At 34.3% G+C, this 24192-nt stretch overlaps 1 pseudogene; it reads left to right on the top strand.

Annotated features, from left to right (window-relative positions):
• The first annotated feature begins 12643 nt into the window (after positions 1 to 12643).
• Positions 12644 to 14077, top strand: LOC112025519 (uncharacterized acetyltransferase At3g50280-like; annotated as a pseudogene).
• The last annotated feature ends 10115 nt before the right edge of the window (positions 14078 to 24192 follow it).

The raw sequence follows: 24192 nt of genomic DNA, 5'->3' as shown, positions 1-24192 counted from the left end.
ATTTGTTAGAAAATGATTTCAGCACAATTAACATTAATAGGTCCCAAATTAGCTCCCAATTAACATCAAATGGCTCCAATCACTCCAATTTCAGGCTTAATTAGTTTCAAATTTACTCTAATTAAAAGATAATTGCACAAATTACTCATTAAATAATTAATGTTTAACTATCTAATTAATTAAGTGTATGCAACCTCACCATAAAATGTAGTCCTAACCAATCAAATTATGACATATCATTGATATTAAATTGATTACACTTACAACCAATTGAAATCAATTGTTCATAATCACATATAGTCGGACTCAATTTGTGATAGTACATCTCAGCCATTAAAACTTGATTTGATGATAACTTTCAATCTGGTAGTCCGATTAGGGCTTATGACCAGTCGATTTGATCGTTACAATGTCAAGATTATTTTAGTAAAATGAGATTAAGGATCTAATGGCTAAAATCAAGATGCATATTTCCAAGTTGAAAGTACCATTTTGCCCTCCATGTGAGGTTAAATGTGGGTTGCAAAATAGGGTGTCAACATGAGGCTAGTGGCATTTGGTGGTACCCTTGAAAGGAATCTAAGAAGCTCATTTGAGGATGGCCTACAATTGCATCCACCAGCTGGTTTATTCTAGGCATAGGGAAGGGATCTTTTGGGCAAGTCTTATTTAGATCTGTGAAGTCTACACATACTCGCCATTTCTCATTCTTCTTTTTCATCACCACAGTGTTGGCCAGCCATTCAGGGTAGAATACCTCTTTGATAGCACTTGCCTACTTAAGTTTCATCACCTCGACTCTGATAACATCGAAATGATCATTGGATGTGCGTCAAGGTGGTTGCTTTTTGGGAGTGGCAGAGGGATTAACGTTTAAATGATGACAGATGAAGCTCGGATCCACCCTTGAGGCCTCGTAAGCACTCCATGCGAACATGTCAACATTTCTTCTAAGAAACTCTATTAGCTTTTCCTTCTTTAGAAGTGGTAGCTGAGCTCCGATCTGAAAAAATTTCTCCGAATCATTACCAATAACAATCTTTTCTAAAATTTCACATTTTGCCTCTATGGCAGATCTGTTGATAGGCAAAACCGGAGCTCTTAATTGCTATAAGCCCCCTTCAACAGCGGTCGAGGATTCAGCTTCGGGCTAATGTAAGATGGCAGCTATTAGGCATTGCCTAGCTGTGGATTGACTTCCCAGGATCTCCTTAACCTGGCACTCGAACGGATATTTCACCTTCTGGTGCAGAGTAGAAGAGATGGCTCCCAAGGTATGAAGCCAAGGTCTGGCCATAATGGCTGTGTATGGTGAGTAAGCGTCCACCACAATGAAATCCACCTCCACCACTTCTAAACCAGTCTATACGGGTAGTCTAATCTAGCCTTTCGGAATAATGACTTTCCTATCAAAACTTACCAAGGGTGAATTGTAGGCTGTTAGGTCCTCGAGTCTCAAATTTAGCCCTTTGTACAAGTCGGGATACAAAATCTCAGCACCATTGCCCTGGTCCACCAATACTCTCTTCACATTGTACCCCCCAATCCTAAGTGTGACCACCAAAGCATCATCATGAGGTTGGATGGTTTTGATTTTATCCTCGTCCAAGAAGCCCAGAACTGATTGGATTTCTATTCTAGCCTTTTTTGGCTCCAGATTAGCGCCCTTGGTGGATAGCCGAGCCACACACATCACTCTGGAAGGGCAGGAACCAGTCCTTCTTGGAGCAGTGAAGATGACATTTATCATTCCTAAGGGCGGTCTTAAAAAAATCATCCCTTCGGGATTCTGAGTTTGTCTGGGCCCCTTGGCCACTAAAGTGATGCAAGAGTTGCTTTAACTTTCCTTCGTGAATGAGCTGATCCAGAAAGTCCCACAGAATTCTACAATCTTTTGTAGTATGTCCATGGTCTTGGTGGTATTGGCAATAGATGTTTTGATTGCACATTGCGGGGTTTCCTGCCATCTTATTTGACAATTTAAAGAATGGCTCATTCCTAATTTTCTCCAAAACTTGATTCACTGGTTCTCGGAACACAGCATTGATCGCCTAAGTACTAACAAATCTTGACCGCCCAGCAAAATCTCTCTACGACTGGTTGTTATTGTATCGGTCTGACCTGAAATCCCCCTTCATCTCTTGAGGGATAACCTTATCCTTTCCTTTTATCTATTGTTGATCTTCTTCAACCCTTTTATTATTATCAATCTGGTCCATGAGTTGGCGTACATTGGTGACAGGTTTACCGGTTAGAGATTTCCTTAAATCGTGCTTGGCCGGGAGGCCGACCATAAAAGTATGATGGGCACATTGTCAAAGTAACAATCTATCTCGTTGAACATCTCCTTGTATCTATTCGAGTACGTTTTCAGGGTCTCTCCCTTTCACATGCTTAAGGACAGTAGGAAAGCAAAGGGTCGAGGAACCCTGCTACAGATGACAAATTGGGAATCAAATGCCTGGGTGAGCTCCTTAAAGGAACTTATGGAATCTGCCCTTAGGCTGTCGAACCATCTCATCGCAACGAGTACCAGATTGGATGGGAAATCCTTGCACATCAAAACTTCATTCTTGGAATGGATAGCCATTCTCTGATTGAAGTGGCTCACATACTCTATGGGGTCTATTTTGCCATTGTACATGGTGAAAGCGAGCTGGGTGAATCATCGAGGAAGTTTCGCCCACTCGATTTTGCGCGTGAAGGACGACTTGGAGATTTGGTTCAAGGCCTTGCTCATAGCATCGTTTCCCACACCTTTACGAGGCAGGCTTCTGAGCCTCCGTTCATGATGTTGTTCCTCCTTGTAGGAGAAAGATTCGCTAGGTGGGTTCGAGACCTTTGCTTGTAATTGATGTCCCTTTCGTCATTAGAAGAAACATCATAGTTAGAGGGGGTTTGCCTTCGCTGTGCATGGCACAACTTCCTTTTCAATTGGTCAATCTCTAGTTGCATGCCCTTGTTACTCTTTGCATGGGAGATATGGCTTCCATCTCGAGGTTTACTCCTATCATTATGTGTGGTATGCACACTTCCTTCACGGTCATCTCTTCGCTTAAGGTTGATAAAAGGTTCACCATGTTGAGATCTTAAAGACTCTGCTTGGTGTGAACCTGAACTTACCATGGTTGAACGTTGCACTCACTCACTATCGCACCAGTTCTTCCCACAGACGGTGCCAATTGTAAAGACACGTTTTGCAACCCAAGCCCAAAAGGTAAAGGACGTTAGCCTAATGAGCCCAGTACAATAAATTTGTAGGGAGTGGGTCAAAGAACTAGGCCTTAATGAATTTGACAACGACTAGTATGGATTCAAGAAATGATCAAATAAGAACAAGGAACATAGAATGGACTGAATTTCCCTGTCTAAGGAGGTAACTCCCCATATAAGTCAATTAAACTGATTATAAATATCACTTTGATTGCTACAGTATTCTCTCTCTCTATTTTTCTGATCCTTTTCTCTAGGAAGGTCCCTTCCACTATATAGCGCCTTTTGGACCATCTTAATCCTACACTTAGTCATCTAAACCTTTACTTGAGTATCTGTTCCATCAGACACCCTTTTTAGCTTTTTGTGAGTTGTGGTAACCAATGTAGCGCTGTTCAGGGGCCTTCTTCACATAAATGCTACCAGAAAAGTAGCTGCAATGCATTTAATGCTGTGTTAGCAACTTTTCCTTAGATATTTTTAGGTACCCTTCCTTCTCGTATGTTTATGAGGCATGTCCCTATCACTGAAACTTATTGGAAGGCTACCTTGATTGCTGGAATACATATTTCGAGCTATATTTACCATGTTTGAGGAAGAGTTCCTCCTCGGACCGCCTTCCACTCATTTCTTATTTATGAGACTCTAAACTGGAATCACTCATAACTACTTGTCCCTCTTCGAACCTGTCAACGTCCTTGGACAAAACCCAAGGCCCAATATATGATTTTAGGCCCTTATCCCTACAACAACCATTAATAGCATTCACAGCATGGCTCTTAAAATAGTTGTTTAGCTATTTTGTCACTTCAAGCACACAAAAATACCCCATATAAAAGTTGGTAAACTTTAAAAAATTTACCAACTTGCTACAATAAACTGCTAGTAGTAGCAGCTCAAAGCATTCACAGCAAAGTTGTTAAAAAAAATAGCTTTTAGCAACTTAAAATAATAGTTTATCTATTTTAATATCCCACTTTATAATACACCCAACATCAAAGGTTTTATTCTAACATTCAACACATTAAAATAATATAAACAACATAATAAAATAATATATCTAACACAATAAACAACAATCACAACCATTAACACATTAAAATACTATTTTTTTAACACCACGCATTAATAAATTATTTTTTTGTTTTAAGTTTTAAGCTATAGTGAGTTACTATCTCTAGTAGCTCACTATAGCTCATACTCAAATTATTTTGAGTTTCCCTTCTTTTTTGTATAGCACTTTTTGATAGGGGTGGCAAAATTGGACACAACCCGCGAACCTGACATGACACGACACAACACGAAGTTAATAGGTTATGGGTTGAGGCTTAATGGGTTTGTGTTATATTCGGGTTGATACGGTTGACTCATTTAATAAGCGGGTTGAGTTAGTGTTCATCACATGGAATCCATTTGACTTGTCTGACCCGTTTAATTAAATAACATTTTACCAATATACCCTTCAAACCCTAGGTATATAAACTTATTAGTTGTTTTGGTTTATTTTCTTTGACATATTATGATTGATTATTTGTGACATTGAGATATGTTTTAGTTTTGAATGATTATTTTTTATGCAGTTACTTGTTAGTTCTGAATTTTATATTAAATATATTTATTTGTTTGGATTTTCATAATTCATATCAATTTGGTTAATACTAAAATTAGTTTTTTTTTTTTTTCATTTTAATAAAATCTAATAAACAGGTCGACACGAATAACCTGTTTAATAAATGGGTTTTGTTAGGGTTGAGGAATCTTGACCTATTTAATAAACATGTCGGGTTAGGGTTGACTCATATAGTCGAATATTTATGAGTCGACACGACACGAATCTGATACGCGAACACGAATTTCCACCCTTACTTTTTGAGGTTATTGATTGCTCAATTTAGTAACCTCATTGTAGATGTTGTAGCAAGTTGTTATCAATATTAAACTATTTTCTCTTTCATTCTCTTATTATTAAATTAGTTTTTACTCTCTCTCTCTTTTACGTCTATCCATGTCTCTCTCACTCACTCTTAAGTCTATTCTCTCATTATCTCTCTCAAGTGGTGGCTGGTGGTGGTGGTGGCTTTGTATGGTGGTGCGTAAGAGAGAAGCAGAGAAAAGTTGTGGTGGGTGGTGATCATTTTTGTTGTTAGGGTGGGTTGAGATCGGGGTGGGTGGGTTGAGATTCGGTCGGAGTGGGTTGAGATTGGGACGAGTTGAAGAAAGTGAAGACTGAAAAGGGTAAAAGAAAGAGATTGAGTTTGATTGAAAACTCGAGAAGGTAGAAAGATGGAAAAAAAAAAAAAAAAAAAAGGATACAGAGCTATGGAATCAATAAAATGAGAAATGAGAGTGAAACATTCTCTAAATTGAAGGTAAGAGGTTGAAAAATGAGAGACACAAAATATTTAAAGGTAGGAGATGGAGATGATTCCAGTTTTGAACATCTTTTCTTTGCCATGGAACTCTACTTTTGGCGCTTTGGGGTGGGTTGAGAGAGAGAGAGACGAGAGAGAGATGAATTAATAAATGAATAGTTTTTAGCTGTGATGTAAAAATAGAATCTTTAATGTTGAGTGTATTGTAAAGGGAGTTGTTAAAATAATAAATTTGCTTTTTAAATTGTTAAAAATTATATTTTTTAGCTTTCTTACCGTGAATACTCTGATTCTACTAGGAGATGATGTACAAGTAAAAGATTTTAAATGGAATTGAAGCAAGAAGATGGCAATGTACATGAATATTATTTTATTCTTCTTTCTTCACTAATTGGCTATCAATATAGATGCATCTTAAAAACTCATATAGATATGCTATCAAGAAATATGAAGGGTATACATCTAAAGTAAAGAGGAATTAGTCTCCCTTCTCACCCCTCAAATGATCAAAATAATTCACACTCACATAAGAGCGGAGTGTTATTCTTAAAATTTTGGTATAAATGAATCTAATTTTTCTATACCTAGTAGTAGAGCCACTAAGGGTGGGAGAGCCACCCCAAAAAGAAGCTAACAATTATATATATATATATATATATAAAACATGATTCCTCTGTTTGGATTGGATTTTTATGTGGTTCTGAAATACCCTTAACCTTAGGTTTAATATGGATAAAACTTGAGGACAATCAGGTAAAAATATATCTCTAACTTCATGTAAAATGCTTAAGATACTTTCCTACTAATCCATGTCTTCAAAACAAACTTATCCAAAAAATTAAAAAAAAAAAAAAAAAAAATTTCTCAATCCACTTTGTATATTTCCTTCAAGACCATGTTCCACCTTTTTTTATTTTTTATTTTCTACTTTATCAAGACTTACCGATTTCTTCTATTTAATTTTTTTGTTTTCTTTTGAATTTCTAGTTTCCTTACTTCCTAATCTCACATTTTTGTATTTTTGTTTTCCAGTTTTCAATTCCCTAATGTTACGTTATAGTTTTTGTTTTACCTTCTCAAATCTCCTTTTCTTGATTTTGAATTTGAAAAAAAAAAAAAAACACTCCTACTATAAAAACCATTACTATAACTTCTCATCCATATTCCTTAAATTCAAGCATTACTACATATCCTCATTTAAACACCCCATTTTTCAATTGAAATTGAAATAAAAACAGTTTCAACAAATTTAGAACTACTCCAATATTTATCTCTCTACTTTTTTTTCTTTTAATACTATTCAATTTTGAAAAGAATTCCGCTTGCTTGCAACAAATTACTGCTCTCCCAAAAGAAGATTTTTGGTAGGTACATTTTTTTTTCTTTTTTAATTCGAATATTATTTTTTTTGGATCCGTGATTTTGCTAAAACACTATTTTATGCCAAGAGGGCGAAAGTTTCAAACATCTTGCTCATTTTGCACTAACAACAAGATTGAAAAAAGAAAAAAAAAAAAAAAAAAAAGAGATGACATTGTTAAATGACAGCTCAAGGTTTTTTTTTTTTTTTTTGTCATAATCTAAAAATTGAGATGAATGAAAAATTATGGCACTAAATTAAGAAGAAGAATAAAAGTCTTATCACACACACAAATTGCGCATGTGTGAGTATATATATATATATATATATTTGCATGTTGATATTTTTTTAGTAAATAGCCCCGGAAAAATTGACTTTATTATTTGGAAGTCAAGCTCTCCAAAATTATCTCAAACACGAACTAAGACAAATAAATAAAATGTAACACTTTCAATTCATGGATTCAAAAGTTGTACAAACACTCGCCGACAAGAACAATCACTCCGTAAGAGTAGGGAAAAAGAAATAATTGAGAACTTCACATAACATCCCTTGAGTCTTGAGTTGAGTCATAACACCTATAAATCACCCCATTGACTTATTTATATCATTCTAGCAAACAACTCTTACATAAACCAAACTGCCGTTGATTAAATTTCCATCACACTCATAATTTCTCATTGCATGTCCAACGTACCAATATCAAAGAAGGATCACATGAAAGTTAAATTATGAGGCTAAAGCCTCCATGAACTCTGCATCATCCACCATTGCGTTCAACGTCTCTAGCAAAAGACAAACTTCAAAATCCATGCTTCCTTCTTCTACACCAGAAAAGATAGTTAACTTCCCATCAGATTTGTTGCTGTAAAGTTGTAATTTACAACCATTTTATATTGGTTTTAATTCCATTCCAAATTTGATTGTAATTTCTTCAATCATATTTCCCTGTATTTATGAGGGCTTCTAATTGTAAGGGATGAGTGTGAGAGTGTGTGAAGACTTAAGCTTAAAAGGATGAACAAGTAGATTTTGCAAGTGCCTTGTGAGAAGCTTACACGCAAAAGAGCCACGTGTAGAGCACATGACTGGAAGATGAAGAGTCATGTCAGGCTGGAGGTTTTCGCGAGTGTCTTGCGAGAAAGGCCATCCTGTGAAGTACTTGCAAAACTCTCTATTTGGCAAAAAGTTATGTTTTGTTTTATCAAGTTTTTATCCACACTATATACACCCTCATTTCGGTCGGAGTGGGTTGAGATTGGGAGGGGTTGAAGAAAGTGAAGACTAAAAAGGGTAAAAGGAAGAGATTGAGTTTGATTGAAAACTCGAGAAGGTAAATAGATGGGAAAAAAAAAAAAGGATACAGAGCTATGGAATCAATAAAATGAGAAATGAGAGTGAAACTATTCTCTAAATTGAAGGTAAGAGGTTGAAAAATGAGAGACACAAAATATTTAAAGGTAGGAGATGGAGATGATTCCAATTTTGAACATCTTTTCTTTGGCCATGGAGCTCTACTTTTTGGCGCTTTAGGGTGGGTTGAGCTCTACTTTTTGGCGCTTTGGGGTGGGTTGAGAGAGAGAGAGAGAGAGAGAGAGAGAGAGAGAGAGAGAGAGAGAGAGAGAGAGAGAGAGAGAGAGAGAGAGAGAGAGAGAGAGAGAGAGAGAGAGATCAAAATAACCATTATACCCATAAGTTACATTTTAAATAATTCAAAATGCCACATAGGCCAAATAGTTTGATAAATACCAAAAATTGTTATAGAACTATTGACAGATCTGTGAGAGAAAAAAAAAAAAACCTTATTACGAAATGGTATTATAGACGAGAGAAGAAATAGGGAGAAAAAAGAGAAGAGAGGCAGATAGAGAGAGAAATTTTGGGAAGAGATGAGGCTAGAGGGGTGATAGTGAGGTGTGAGAAGAGAAGAAAAAAAAAAAAAAGGAAGAGAAGAAATGAGAGATGTATTGTGAGAGGCTGAATGAGCGAAAGAAAATATTGTTTCCTGAGTCAGAAAAGATAATATTTATAGGAATTATGTGCCGCATGAGAGATAGACTGTTTTCCTTTTTTTTTTTTTTTTTTTGGAAAACAAACTATAGAAAATAAGCCTTATTTTTATAAGAGTTTTTCATTGACCAAAGATAATTTTCCGTTGACCAATTATTTTTTTTATTTTATTTATTTTTTATGTTATCAAACACTAAAATATGAAAAACTATCTTTATAAAAAGTTTTCTATCAAAACAAACAGAGCATTGGACTCCAAATGTTTCAACTCAATCTTAACAGCTTATTTAGCTTGTTGATCACTTTTTTTTAAGTGTGCTAAAATATACTTATACTTTAAAAAAAAACAAGAAAAAGTGAAGTTTTTAAAAACTTTACATAACAGTTAAAACGAAAAAAAGAGTTAAGTTATAATTTGTCCCAAAAAGCACACTTAATGTTCGAATAATAAGGCTTTAGTGAGCGTTAATGAGCAAGTGCTTTGTTCCAAGTGCGTTAATGAGCGTTAATGAGTAAATCTGCTTAGTATTCGTTTATTATTTTGGAAATCTTGACTTTAAAAAATGATGCTGCTTGATTATCACACTTCTTGTTGCGATATAGTACTGTGCAATTTTGGTCCATTTTTACTGCATTTTGCAGTGCGTTTAGCAAAAACTATAATCGCACCGCACTTCATTTTTACCGTCACAGGTGCGATGTGATGTATAAGATATGGTTTAAAGTTGGTATATTTTTCAAATTTTGTGTTTTCCTGCTCAACCCAAAACTGATTTTTCCTTTGTGTTTAGATCAAGTTTTAAACTACTGAGCTAATTTTTCCTTATTTTGGGCTAACTTTCCTAATCAACACTTTTAGGATCATAAACTTTTTATTTAATATTAAGAAAAATAAATATATATATATAGNAACTTATGGGTATAATGGTTATTTTGAATTATAAGAAGTATGGTTAAATATATATATATATATATATTTTTTTTTTTTGCTCTTGATTTGTGCCACTATAGTACACTTCCAGTGTACTTGGTTGGTTTTTTTCTAATAAAATTTCTTACATTACTTATCAAAAATATTGTTCATATACATGAACAAAATGAGTATTTGAGATCAAAAAAATTGGATAGCTAATTTTGATTGTATCTGTTGTCAAAATTTTAGTTTGAAAACCAAATTCGTTCTTGGTTTTTTTTATTATTTATTTATATTGATTACATTATGTGGGTTTACACAATATGCATATTATACATGTTTTAAATTATACAAGAAATGTTAAAAAAATTGTGGATACCAAACACTAGAAAACGTTCTGAAGCCCATTTTCAAGGTTGTTACCAAACACTAGAAAATGAGATAATTTTCCATAAAATACTATCTGAAAAATGAATAATTTATCAAAATACGTTAATGTTGAAACAAATAGAGTGCAAGTAAGAAATTTTTTTTTTTTTTTTTTAAGGAACCAGTAAGAAAGTCAGAAATCCATCTAATAAGTGGGCTTCAAACCCGATAATTTCGCTTCAGAAAATGGGTATTGAATCCTCCTATCTGCTATCTCTAGTTTAAACAGATCTCATGGAGGGACCGGCTGCTTCAGCTCACAAGTTGGGCTTCAAAAGTCCATGTCTTTTCCACTTCACGGATTCGGCCTTGTGCCTGTAAACTCTTCCATCACGGAAATGGGCCTTACAACTCACTTGATTTCAACTTCATGGATTAGGCTTAATACTCCTGTTGGGCTTTGTAGCCCATGTTCTCTAAGTGCAAGATTGGGCTTCATTTCCAACAGCACGTATTTATAGGAACTGGGTAATAGAAAGGATTTATTTCAAAAGCGCCTCAAGTCTAATGCAATGCATAATGACTGTCACGCTTTCACTATTGATACTCAGCCTATAAGTAGTGCAATGTGAGTTGAAATCGAGTTTTTAAAACACGATTTCAAAGGATACTTGTACGAGTTGGGTAGCTAGTGAGTGTTAAACAAGAGTTTCTCTACAAAGAAAATCACATAAACTCATAATTTTTGCAAGTCTACACACCTCAAACCTCTCTCCAAAAATGAAATAGGAAAGAAAATGTTGGTCCATTTTCAAACTCGTTTCACTATTGTTCTAGCTCATGGAAATCTTGTTTTGCCCCTTCAGCCCTCTCTCTAGTTTCTTAATCCTTTTTGAGCCTGTCAAACTGTAAGGGAAAAATAATGTGTTTGTTACTTGACAGGCCGAAGCACCTACTAAAGAAAGTGAGGCAAGTAAAAGCCCAGATTCTAATATTTACTGAGTTAAAATAAATAAATAAATAAATTGCCCCTTGTTTTGTAAGTAATTTGCTCTCTTTTCCTCTTTATGAGATATCCTCTTTGTTTTTACATACCAGGTGAGCTAATATATGAACAGTACGAAGGTTATGGAGCCAAGATGGCTCGGAGTCAAAATATTATGTCATTTGACCAGTTTTTTTGGTATCACAAGAATAAGATGTCAAGATAGATATTTGTCTCAAATTCCTAATTAGTTTTAGTTTTGGTTTCCTAAGAAAATGTTTTTGTTGAAAAAGTAATTGGATATTCCTTGTCTATCATGAAATATACTTGGAGTCTTATAAATAGACATTATTGCAAAGAATTTGGTGACTTTTTGCTTAAGGATCCTCCCACATGAGAAGAGAAGAAGAATCCTAGAAGAATATGAGTGAGTTTTTTTTTCAAAAAATAATATAGTAGATTTTTGGGTTGAAACATGAAAAACATTATTGGTGTATATTGGGATTTTAGGATTATGAGTTTGTGTGTGAGGTTTTTGACCCTTTTTGTTTATGTTGGTGAGGTTTGTTTGAATTGTAAGGTTTGATCAAGTGTGATTGAAATCTATATTATAAATAGTGGATATTTTGGTTGGTGTTGTCTTAAATATGAAATTGGCCGAACCACGTTAAATATTGTTGTTTAGTGTAAATATTTTATTTCCTTATGTTGAAGACAAAGGAAAGTTGGAACATAAAACGCAGCCGTTTGCTAGTTCCTTGAAGAATGATAACAAGACGGCGACATGCAAATTAAATAAGGAGTTAATGAACTTCATGGCACCGTTTTGTAATAAGTTTCAGTAATTGCTCTATGGAAACCGCGCGATATCACTTAAGCTTTTTACCCAATAGCCTAATGCTTTGTATCTATTCAGTTCATTGTAATCATTTTCACAGAATCAATACAACTGAGTTTTATTTAAAGAGTGTTCTTAGCTTTATTTAAGCTAGTCCAAAATCATAACAATTTTTTTTGTCTTTTGATTGACCAAAATCATAACAATTGATATTAGAATTCATTGCGCAACACGTCAGTGAGTATCTCCAGTTGTAATATAAATAACAATCCCTTCCACAGAAAGAAAGAGATGGATTTGTATTTTATTTAAAATTAAAGATTTAGAATTAGGAAAAAAACGAAGCTATTCTGTCGAACTTAGCTGGCCAAAATAAGATAATGTCGGTGGCCAAGATTTCAATGTTCACTTACGGTGGACAGAGGACTTGTAGCAAATGCCACAACTTTGATAATGACATTGCTGGGATCCCTTTTGCCACTTCATCGCCTTGAGAATCATCTACGGTTCTCATTGAGCTCCTTTTATAGCCATTAATTCTCAATGCTTCCAAATGCACTCATCTATTACCAGTAGTTTGATCGAAGCAGAGATGACACACATTCGCTTCATATCCACAAGTACCATCCGAGCAGCAGCGACTCCCAACGAGTTAACTCGAAGAATTGAGTTAACTCTTTGGGATCTCCAAATGCTCTTATTTGATCCTATCCAAAGGGGCCTCCTTTTCTTTAAACCTACACCTTCACAAGAAAAAGAACTAAAAGGTGGCAGTGTGATTGATCACCTGAAAACCTCTTTGTCCCGCACATTAGATATATTCTACCCTCTTGCTGGTCGCCTTGTCATGGTTGAAAACAATGATGACAAGACTATTTCTTTTTTTCTTGACTGCAATAACCTTGGAGCCCGGTTTGTACATGCAGTGGTGGATGATCTCACTGTGGCAGATATCCTTGATCCCATATATGTTCCAGACATTGTCAACTCCTCCCTTTTGATGAATGGCGTATTGAACTACCAAGGCATTTCCAAGCCTGCAAGCCATTGTTGGGTTTGGGTGTGCCAGTAACTGAGCCTATTGATGGTATTTTCATCGGTTGCACTATAAATCATTGTGTAGTGGATGGCAGTTCATTCTGGCATTTCTTTAACACGTGGTCGGAAATATCAAGAGGTAACATAATTAATCCCACATCACAATTGTTTCCTCCAATTTTCCGACGGTGTTTTTTCAATGGTATTGTCAATTTCCCCATTCATTTTCCTGTCCATCCCAATGAAATCTCTGATGAGAGATCCTTTCCTACACTACTCAACCAAAAAGTATTTCATTTTTCCAAGGAGAAAATCGCACTACTCAAAGCAAAAGCCAATGCTGAAATGGGCACCACCACCATCTCGTCCCTTCAAGCAGTACTGGGTAATCTTTGGCGAGCTGTGGTTCGCAGCCGTCGTTACAGGGATAATCAAGAGGTTCATTACCGCGTACTTGTGGGATTGAGGCAAAGAATACAGCCACCATTGCCAGCTGAATATGTAGGAAATGTGGTTTAATTTGGGAACGTAACAACTACAGTGGGCAATCTTCTTGAACACGGTCTAGGCTGGGTGGCTTGGCAAATAAATAAGATGATTGCTTCTCAAACAGGAGAAGAAGTGAAGAAGTATATAGAGGATTGGGTAAAAGCCCCAAAGATATCAACAATTGGAGAAGTAACAAGTAATGCATTGATCACTAGAAGCTCGCCGAGATTCAATGTCTACGGTAATGACTTTGGTTGGGGAAGACCCATCACCGTGCGGAGTGGTCTTGGAAACAAGTCAGATGGGAGGTTAACAGTGTTTCCTGGGGCAGAAGAAGGAAGCATATATTTTGAAGCTTGCCTTTCGTTTGAGACGTTGCAGACTATGGCAGATGATGAAGAGATCATGGAGGCTTTAGCCTCATAACTAAACTTTCTTTTGAACCTTCTTTAACATGCACATGTTGGAAATTCAATTTGAAATAATAAGTCTCTCGATGATATCGATCAATAATCTTCACGTTCTTAAAAAGTCTATGTGAGAGTTAATTGCTTGAATGTTATAAATAACTAGTCGATAATCCGTGCAATGCACGGAAAAATTTCAAAAATGAAATATTTATGAAACATCTTAAATAGTTTTTTTTTTTTTTAATTAAAAAAATTTCAAAAGAGATAGAACTCCAACACTTACGCTTACTTATTACACAATCTAGAAACTGTCCTATAGGATATATGTCCAACATATTTCACAAAAAGCATGAATTTGTTCTAACACATCCGAAATCTCCTTCAAGCATGGTTTCTACAACCCAATTGATGCCAGCAATTGTGAGTTGGCAAACTTAGCAATCAAATCCCTGATATAGAGTTCGTGACAGGAGTGTAACACTCAATAGAGCATGACAATCATCCATAATGGGTTTCCTTGGCAATGAATTAATTATGGACTACAATAGGAGAACTATGACTATCTCTAACAATAATGCCCAAACCTGCATAATAGATGGCTTTGAAAAAAGGCTAGTGCCATGTTCAGTTTTGAGATGAGGAGAAACAGGAGCTGCAATTGTTGGGCTCACTTAATATTTTAGCTTATGTTTTTTAGCATAGTAAAGTTTAAAGATATTTTGGACTAGTAAATAATTAAAGTTATTTTGGTAATAAGTGGGATAAGAATAAGTTGTCATCGGGAAAAGGAGTATTATTATTGTATTTATCCTTATTCGTTAGTATTAAATATTTATCCTTATCAATTCATTTTGAATGGTTCACAATCTTCTCTTGCTCAAGGCCACATTTCGTCTTTCCTTAACTGGCTCTTCATTCACCTACTTCAAGAGAAGTTCTAATTTCATAAAACATTGGAAATTTTAAGTAGAAAAATAGCAAGCATATCTTTGGAAGTCTGTGTTCAATATCTAAAAAGGCTAGTGTTCATTGATTTTTAAAATAGAATTACAAAACCTTACACGAAAAACATATTAGTCCAACAACAAATGACAATGCACACTTCGATGCAATGTGCATTCCTCGTATGGCCAAAATAAAATAAACAAACAACTACTAAAAAACAAAGCAGGATTGCAATAGCATATTTGCTACACTTTTTTTTTTTTTTTTTTTTTGCACAAAGCCATAATTGAGACATGTTTTTTTTTGTTTGGATAAAATTGCCTACTTATAATTTAAATACATATAATATCATAAGCCCTCTATTTATTCTTTGTATAGTACTTTAATTATTAAAGAAAAATAATTTTTTTGGGATAAGTTCAAAATTAAATCTGCAGAATTCAGGACCTTATCTCCTACCATTGGTGAATATATGTAATACCTACAATGTAACAACTATTCCAATGCCAAAATGTGAAATATTAAAAAAAAAAAAAAAAAAAAAAAAACATACACACACAAGCTATAACTGGCAACTAACTTGTCAAACCCTAAAAACATTCATGACCCATTTCCTAAGAACATTCATGCATTTATCGTCAACAACCAAACAACTCCAACTCTCAATAATCATGACCGACCACAGCCTAGCAAATTTAGAAAAAAGAAACCATTTTCCCATATACTTTTTTCATGAGAAACAAAGAAAAGAAAAGTTGTGATCTCTCTCCATAATTTGCTCTCCAATTTGTTATACCAATGACATATATTCAAGCAAAGACAATGTCTTGAGGGACCAAATAGGATTTGTGACACCAAGTGGGTAGAGATTGTCTATGGCATTGTCATTTATAGACATGATTTTAAAATTCAGACCGTTCAAAGAACTGTAAAAAGGAGAGGTTTAAGGTTTTTAAAATCGGACTGAGATCGAACATGATGAACGTCATAATTAATTTAATAATTATTAAAAAATAAATAAATAGATTAAATTAGTAAAATATAAAAATTGACTAAATAATTCAAATATATATATATATATATATCTATCTTTCAAATGTTTTTTTAATATCATAACTTTCATAAGACAAATAAGTAATTTTTAATCAAAAGCAAACATAAATAAATATTGATTGTCCTTTTTTATTATACCCACCCCATTGATCACTTATGAAATTAAATATATATATATATATATACAAAATTGAAGAGGGGCGGACATTGGCTTGTTCGCCAATTAAAAAGCTGATTAAGTAAAAACACAAGCCCAAGCCAAGGCAATTTATGAAGGAAATAAGTGGTTGACGGCTTGCAAGCATTTGACACACTATAAAGTGATTGACAGCTAAGCTTGCCTAAGCATTTAGTGGGTCAAGCAAACCATCCATCTTCTGCAACAGCCAAAACCTTCACCATAATAGTCAAGCAAAGAAGACTTGTAGAAATGGAGAAAATGCAGCGAGAGCAAGAGAGACAGAGACAATCTTATGGTAAGACAGAGACAATCTCATGGTTTGACAGCATCTCATGGTGGTTGAAGTTTCAACAATGGTTATAAGTACCCAAATATATATATATATATATATATATCTAATATGAACCTGTGAGAACCGAATTACAGCTTGTTCAAGCACTTCTTTAACGTTGACAACGTTTTGGTTTGGAGGTTGAAGGGCTTTGATTCTAAAAGCTTTTGGGTTTTGTTTTTTTTTTTTTTTTTTTTTTTTTTTTTTTTTTTTGAGAACCCCACAACAAATATCCATGGCTTTAAATATGATAATTTCGTGGGGGCTTATTAGTGAGAAGGATTGGATTCTGCATTGATATAGGTTAGGCTGATAGGCTCTTTATCTATGGAGGAAGAGAGATTGCAGAGATATATATATATATATATATATAGAAAAATAAAGCAATGGGTGTTCTATTTCCAATAGGCAAAAATTGAACGTTTTGAAAAACCTTTTGATCGGGAATAGGAAGAATCACCATTAATCAAGAGACAGATTTGAAGAAGGTCTAAATTAATGCTAAATTAGTAGAAAGAATAGCAAAATGTTAATTACAAGAGAAAGAGATAATGCATACCTAGTAAGGATTCTAATTTTTTTAGCAAAGTGGCAATTGAATAGGTATGAAGAAGTGATTTAGAGGAGATGAAGAGACCAAGTAGGGAAGAGAGAGAGTTTGGCGTTAGAAAGGTGAAATTTTGAAGTTTTGAAAACATGAAAGACAAGAAGAGCAAAAGGAGAAGGAGGGGAGACATAGAGGGGATAGCATTAAAGACAACATTAACAGCATTAACGTAAGATTGGGCTTTATGGTGCAGATAGGATTGGAAATCATTTCTTTTTAGTAGTATTTTAAAATTATGAGAAATATTTAGAAAAAGTATTTTAAAATTATGGGAAAATTTTAGAAAAAAAGAAGGGTAATGACATGACTGCTAATGTAGCTCAACGGGAGCGTTGCAACATTAAATGCTACATTTCAGTTTTTAGTAATAATATAGATTAGACGCAGATTCATGCGATGTGTAGGAATAAATAATTATTTTGTAATTAAAATGTAATGTATATCTTATTCTCTAAAATTTGTTGAAGATATTTTGTATTCTCTAAATATTAAATAATTTCTATTTGGTCCACGTCAATCCCACTCAGTTCAATTTGGTCAATTTGATCAATTTTGGTCCTCTTCGATCCATTTTGGATAAATTGAGCCTTAAATTGATTCTTTTTGTAATTTGCCTTTTCAAGTTTAGCTCTAATTATTTTTTTTTTGTATATTTATTTTTGGGTTGAAAAATATGAAATTTTATCATATTTGGGCTAAAAACTCTTTAGTTTTGAGTTAAAAAATACAAATAAAATAAACATTAGAATTTAGAAATATGAGCCTTAAATATGCAATACAAATGATAAATATTCAAAAGTCTTATTTGGCCCTATTCCATCCATTTTGTCCTCTTTGGTTCTATTCAATCCAGTTTGATCCTATTCAGTTGTCAGTCCACATTGGTCCTATTTTGTCCACTTTAGTCTTATTTGGTCCAAATTGGTCCTATTCGGTTTATTCTGTCCACTTTGATCTTATTTAGTTGACATTGGTCCTATTTTATCCACGTTGATCCCATTAAGTCCTATTTGTTTCTATTCAGCCCATTATGTGCACTTTGGTCCTAATCTATACATTCGTTCTTCTTTGATCTCCTTCAATCCTTTTCGGTCCATATTCATCCACTCTATTATATTTGGGCCACTTCGGCCCAATTCGGTCCACCTTATTCCCATTTGTTCCTATTCAGTCCATTTTGTTCCAGTTAGTCTAATTCAGTCCATTTGTGTCCACTACGGTCTATTTTGGTGTACTTTGGTTCATTTTTGTGTACTTACATATAAGGAAAAGACATGTTTGGGTTGAGAGCACTTATTCTAAATCCAAATTTATTATCATATATATATATATATAGTCCCTACATTTTGACTTTTTTCCATTTTGGTCCCTACATTTTATTTTTATCATTTTTAGTCCCTAAACCAATTAATGCATGACATTTAAGTCCTTTCCGTCACCTAACTAACGGGGAAAGCTGATGTGGCTGACGGAGGAATTAAAATATTATTAAAAAAGCCACATCAGATAAAATAATATAAAAAATTTCTAACCTTCTTATTTAAAAAAAAAAAAAAGGAATTAAATTAATTTTGTTTCTCTTTTTTTGGGAAGAACACGAAGAATCTATAACATGTGTTCTTCCTCATCAATCATGTTCTTCATTTTCTTCCCAGCAAACCTTGCCCAGAAATTTAAAAAATCAATATTTTTTTTTCTCTTTTCTTATATTTCCTTAGCAACAAAACCCATAAAATTAGTCAGATTTACAAACACAAAGACATGCCCACAGAGTTACAAAACACAAAGACATCCAACAATTACTCTGTCATTCTTGCACATTTCCATTACAAACACAAAGACCTTCAAGGATTCAAAATACCTTCAACATTCCCAAAGTCCTTACACGCCTTAATCCAAATTTACAGACCCAAGCAAACCTAAATAGCAAAAACCCCAAACTCAAGATCGCTTTCCTCTTCCTTACCAACTCTGACCTCCACTTCGCCCCTCTCTAGCAGCAGTTTTTCCAAAATGCCCCTTCCAAAAACCTTTACAACGTGTATGTCCATGCCAATCCTTTCGTCAATGTCACCCACCCTAAGGGCACCGTCTTTGAATTCCGCTTCATTTTGGCGGAAAAAACCTACCGCGACTCATCGACACTTATTTTCGCCACGCGCTATTTGCTTGCCACTGCCGTCATTGACGATTCGGCCAACACGTTCTTCACCGTGTTGTCTCAGTACTGCACCCACCATCTCTTTCTCTAAACCCAAATCCAAAGAGGAAAGCCGAAAGAGAGATAGAGATAGAGATTTTGATCTGAGAAAGAGAGAGAGAAAGAGCTTTAGATGAAAAAGAGCTTCATTTTAGACGAGAGAGAACTTTAGTAAGTTGAATCTAGTGGATGAGCAATGGTGGAAGGCGTCTCTCCTTGATTTGGGATTGAACAAATTCGTGAGGGTGGCATCGACTCCTCGGCTCATTCCCAAAGCGAACAATACTTGATTGGGGAAAGATTCGTTCCTCCCACATATAATTTATCCTCTAAATTTTATTGTAGATAATTTGTTCTCCCTGAAAATTAAACAATTTCAAAAAGTAATTTCCATCACTCTATTTTTACAAATATATAATATTATTATTTTTGATGTTTTTGATTGATATTATTGTTTTATTGAAATGGTCTATATTCTTCTAACTATTTTTATTATGTATTATATTTTCTAGTTTCTTTTGGTACAATTAAAATTTTTAAGTTTCAAAATTATTATTCAAATTCTCATTCTCTTAAGGAGATTATTATGATAACTAGAACTTATATATAATTATAATAGATATTACTCAAATAATTGATAACACTCTCGACCCAAACTTGTATTTTCCCATTCTTAAGTAGGTACACCGAATTGGACCTAAGTGATTTGAAATAGACCAAATGAACTGCATAGACCGAAGTGAACCGAATAGACCAAATTGGACTGAATTGAATAGAATAGACTAAAGTGGACTGAACGAGACTGAATTGACAGAAGTAAACCGAATGGACTGAAATAGATCGAACTTTACCGAATGGACTGAAATAGACTGAACTTTACCAAATGGACCGAATTAGATTGAATCGACCAAAGTAGACTGAACGGACCTAATTGAAGTGAAGTAGAACAAACTAGACCGAAGTAAATTGAAGTAGACCGAACTAGACCGAATGTCGATCTATACGTAATTAGCATATCCAAGATTGTGTTATGATATAAACTCAAATTCTTACTTCCAAAATAATCAAGTATTAACTCAGACAAAAATCAAACTAAAACTATGAGAGAAAGAGAGAGATTACTTGTAATGGTGAACTAAAAAATACAACACCAAAGCATATGAATCCAAAATAGAGTTTAAAAAAATCACAATGATACATCAATATAAAGTAGAGTTGCAAGAAATAGTAAAAAAATCAAGAGAGAGAAAATAACCACTTTATTTCAAGAGAGAAAATGAGAGAGAATAATATCAAATTTATAGAAAATAATACGAGAAGAAAAAAATTAAAAGTAAACAATATTGTAATAAACACCAAATTATCCAAATCATGTTATGTTATGTAATACAATTACATTATATTCTTATTGAAATCAAAGAGAAGAAAAAAAATATAACAACTTAAAAACATAACTTAATTGCATTAACCCAAAGTAGAGTTTTAAATAATGCAAAAATTCATCAACCTAAAGTAGAGATGCAAGAAAAAAAAATTCCTCCAAAAAATGAAAAACAAAATTTTGAGAGAGAGAAATGGAGAGAAAATAATATTTTGTGTGTTGGAAAATATGTATAAAATGAGAGACAAAATTGTGAATTTATAGTGAGAGAAGGAGAAATGAAAAGCCAAAAAATAAAGGAAGATAAAAAGATAGAGGAAAAGTGATACTCCCTTCATCTCACTTTTTTTGTCCTGTTTGAAAAGTCAAACATTTTAAGAGAACATCATTTATTGTCTTGTCTACCTTTTAAAAATGTATAAGTTTCCATAACTACCCTTAAAAATATTTATCAAAAAATTGAATTAGTAAATTAATAGGGGTATAATAGGAACATTAGTAATTAATAACTTTTATTTTTATAAATAGGGCAATATTTTGGGACATTTCAAAATGGAATAAAGGATAAAAAAAGTGGGATGGAGGGAGTATTAATTAAGATATATAATAGTGGGGAGATAAAAAGGTAAAAGGGAGGGGGGAAAGTTGGAGAAAGTATAATAATAAGTTAAGAAATTAATAAGAAAAAAAAAAAAAAAGAGAATGTTGGAAATGAGTGGATGATGTGGCTCAATAGGTACGTAGCAACAATAAATGCTACGTTTTAGTTTTTAGATAGGAAAAGTTGGAGAAAGTATAATAATAAGTTAAGAAATTAACAAGGAAAAAAAAAAAGAGTTAAAAGAAAGAAAGAGAATGTTGGAAATGAGTGGATGATGTGGCTCAATAGGCATGTAGCAACAATAAATGCTACGTTTTAGTTTTTAGATATATATATATATATATATGATGATATCTCATGTGATGTGTGGTGTTTTCTAATATATTTTATAATACCATGTACAATATATATTGTGTTATTATAATAAGAAAATTAATAATGTATAAGAAGTTACAAGCACTTTTTTATATTTATGAGAAGTGTTACGTTCACAATATTTTCACAACAAATCATAGGTGGCAAGTTGTTATTAGAGATGGTGTGTACTGCTTCTTACTCAGTATTAATTAATGTAGAGCCTCAAGGTTTTATTACCCCATCTCGTGGAATTAAACAAGGTGGCCCTCTTTTACCTTATTTATTTCTATTATGTGCTGAGGGCCTCTCCTCTCTACTTAGGAAGGCAGAGGAGAATAGATTGTTCTAGGGAATACAATTTTGCTCTCTTGGTGTGTGGGTTTCACACATTTTCTTTGCAGATAACAGCTTATTGTTTAGCCAAACCATTGTGGCCCAATGTGATAATTTAATGAATATTTTGGGCATATATGAAGCAGCCTCTGGTCAAGCAATTAATCAACGGAAAACGTCCCTAGTTTTTAGTAAGAACACAAGCTCCCAAGTATGTGAATCTATTCAGAGAATGCTAGGAGCTCAACTTATGACTGACTATGAGAAATACCTAGGGTTACCTATGGCCATTGGGAAGTCAAAAGTAAACACTTTAAAGACCTTCAAGAAAGAATATCAAAGCGGGTGATGGGATGAAAAGAAAATTTTAATTTCAAAGTGAAATCTTGATCAAAACAGTGGCATAAGAAATTCCAACTTACTCCATAAGAGTGTGTTTGGTAGAGTGGATTTTAGGGAGGATGAAAAAAAAAAAAAAAAACTCCACGCTACCAGGCTGTTGCAAATGACAAGCAACTTAATAAACAGATTTAATGGAGAATTGACTGATTTTCCTTCCACACTCGTTGGTCCTGAGGTTGAGCTCCATTCAAGGGAATTGCAAGGATTCCCATACAGGTCCTAGGAGAAAATAATGGAAACAATTTGCCTTGGTCTCATTGTCTTGTTGAGTTGTTGATAAGCTATGAGACTTGCAAGGGATGGGTCTGACCACCTATAATTTCTAGAACATGAGACAGCCAACCTGGATCGGTTATGGCTATGGATTTGCCATCCCTCACCCCCCACTTTGACCCGGCCTAAATAATTTCTCTTGCTGCTAGAAGACTTCGCCACACAAAAGATGGGTTATTCCCCAACTCAGCCTCCATGAATGAGCACCTTGGAATATAACGAGCTTTGTAAACTCTAAAGAAAAGTGAAGTTGGGCAGTGGATAAGCCTCCAAGCCTATTTAGCAAGCATAGCTAAATTGAAAGCATGAATGTCACTGAACCCCCTTCCTCCCATATTTTTTGGTGTACATAGTTTTTTCCAATTAATTCAGTGAATTTCCTCTCATCCTTAGTTTGCCACCACCAATATTTAGCCAAAGTGGAATTGATTGTATCACACAAACTCTTAGGCAGCAAGAAAGACTTAGGGTTTGTTTGGTTGAAGAGATGAAAAAGTGGGAAGATAAAAAATAGAAAGAGCGTGGAAAATAGGGAAAATATAAGAAATTTTAGTTTTTCTCATTTATGTTTGGTCAGAAGATGGAAAAGTAGAGGAATGAAAAATATAGTTTATATAAATTTACTGCTTACTAGATAAAAAATNTTTTTAAAAATAAAAAAGTCAAAAGGTCAAGTTGGTTGGGAATAATTCAATAGAACGTTGCACAGTTCCTTAAATAAAAAAGAGGACTTTGCACCGTAATAGAAAACAAAGAAGAAAAATACTCCAAAAAAATAAATAAATAAATAAAGTGAACAACGTTGTAGGGACATTTTTGTCCAAATAATTGGTCCAGTTCTCTGCCTGGTTTTCTCTTCATTTTGAAGAGAAAACTTTTTGATGGGCTTGGAAGAAAACACTTGAGTCTCACCATCTTTTTTTTCTCTCTCCCTTCCAACCAAACATCCTTTAAAAAGTTTTTCTTCCTTATTTTCTCTCATTTTGTAGCTAGTGGAGATAGGCCAATCTGGAAAAAATTTATGGGCCCTCAATGTGCCTCCCAAAGTTTGTAATTTTGTTTGGAGAGCATGTTCTAACATCCTGCCTACTAGAGATAATTTGTGTAAAAAGAAGCTTAACATCACCCCTCGCTGTGATATTATCTGTTGTCTATCCCCTAAAACCGTTGGCCACCTACTGTAGGAATGTCCCCGGCCAGAAATGTGTGGGCGTTGTTCAGAGGAAAGTTGCAGAAGTGTAGTAATCTTGTACTACATTTCTTTCTGCTCTTCAGACAATTGGTTGATAAGCTTGATCATAAGGACCTGGAGCGTTGGGTTGTAACTTCTTGGGCCATTTGGAACGCTCGCAACAAGCTCTACTTTGAGAAAACTCAGCTTCATCTGACTCGAATCATTGCAAGTGCTACCAATCTCCTGGAGGAATACCAGAAACTTATGGCTTCCCAATAGAAACCATGATGGTGTTTTTCTTTACAAATCAGGCATTGAATTAGTCATGGTGTGCCCAGGGCCGGCTGAAGCTACAGG

This window comes from Quercus suber, unplaced genomic scaffold (genome assembly GCF_002906115.3).
Source record: "Quercus suber isolate HL8 unplaced genomic scaffold, Cork oak 2.0 scaffold_294, whole genome shotgun sequence".
Taxonomy (NCBI): domain Eukaryota; kingdom Viridiplantae; phylum Streptophyta; class Magnoliopsida; order Fagales; family Fagaceae; genus Quercus; species Quercus suber.
Note: the sequence above shows the minus strand (reverse complement) of the source record. Positions and strands in the feature narration are given on the sequence as shown.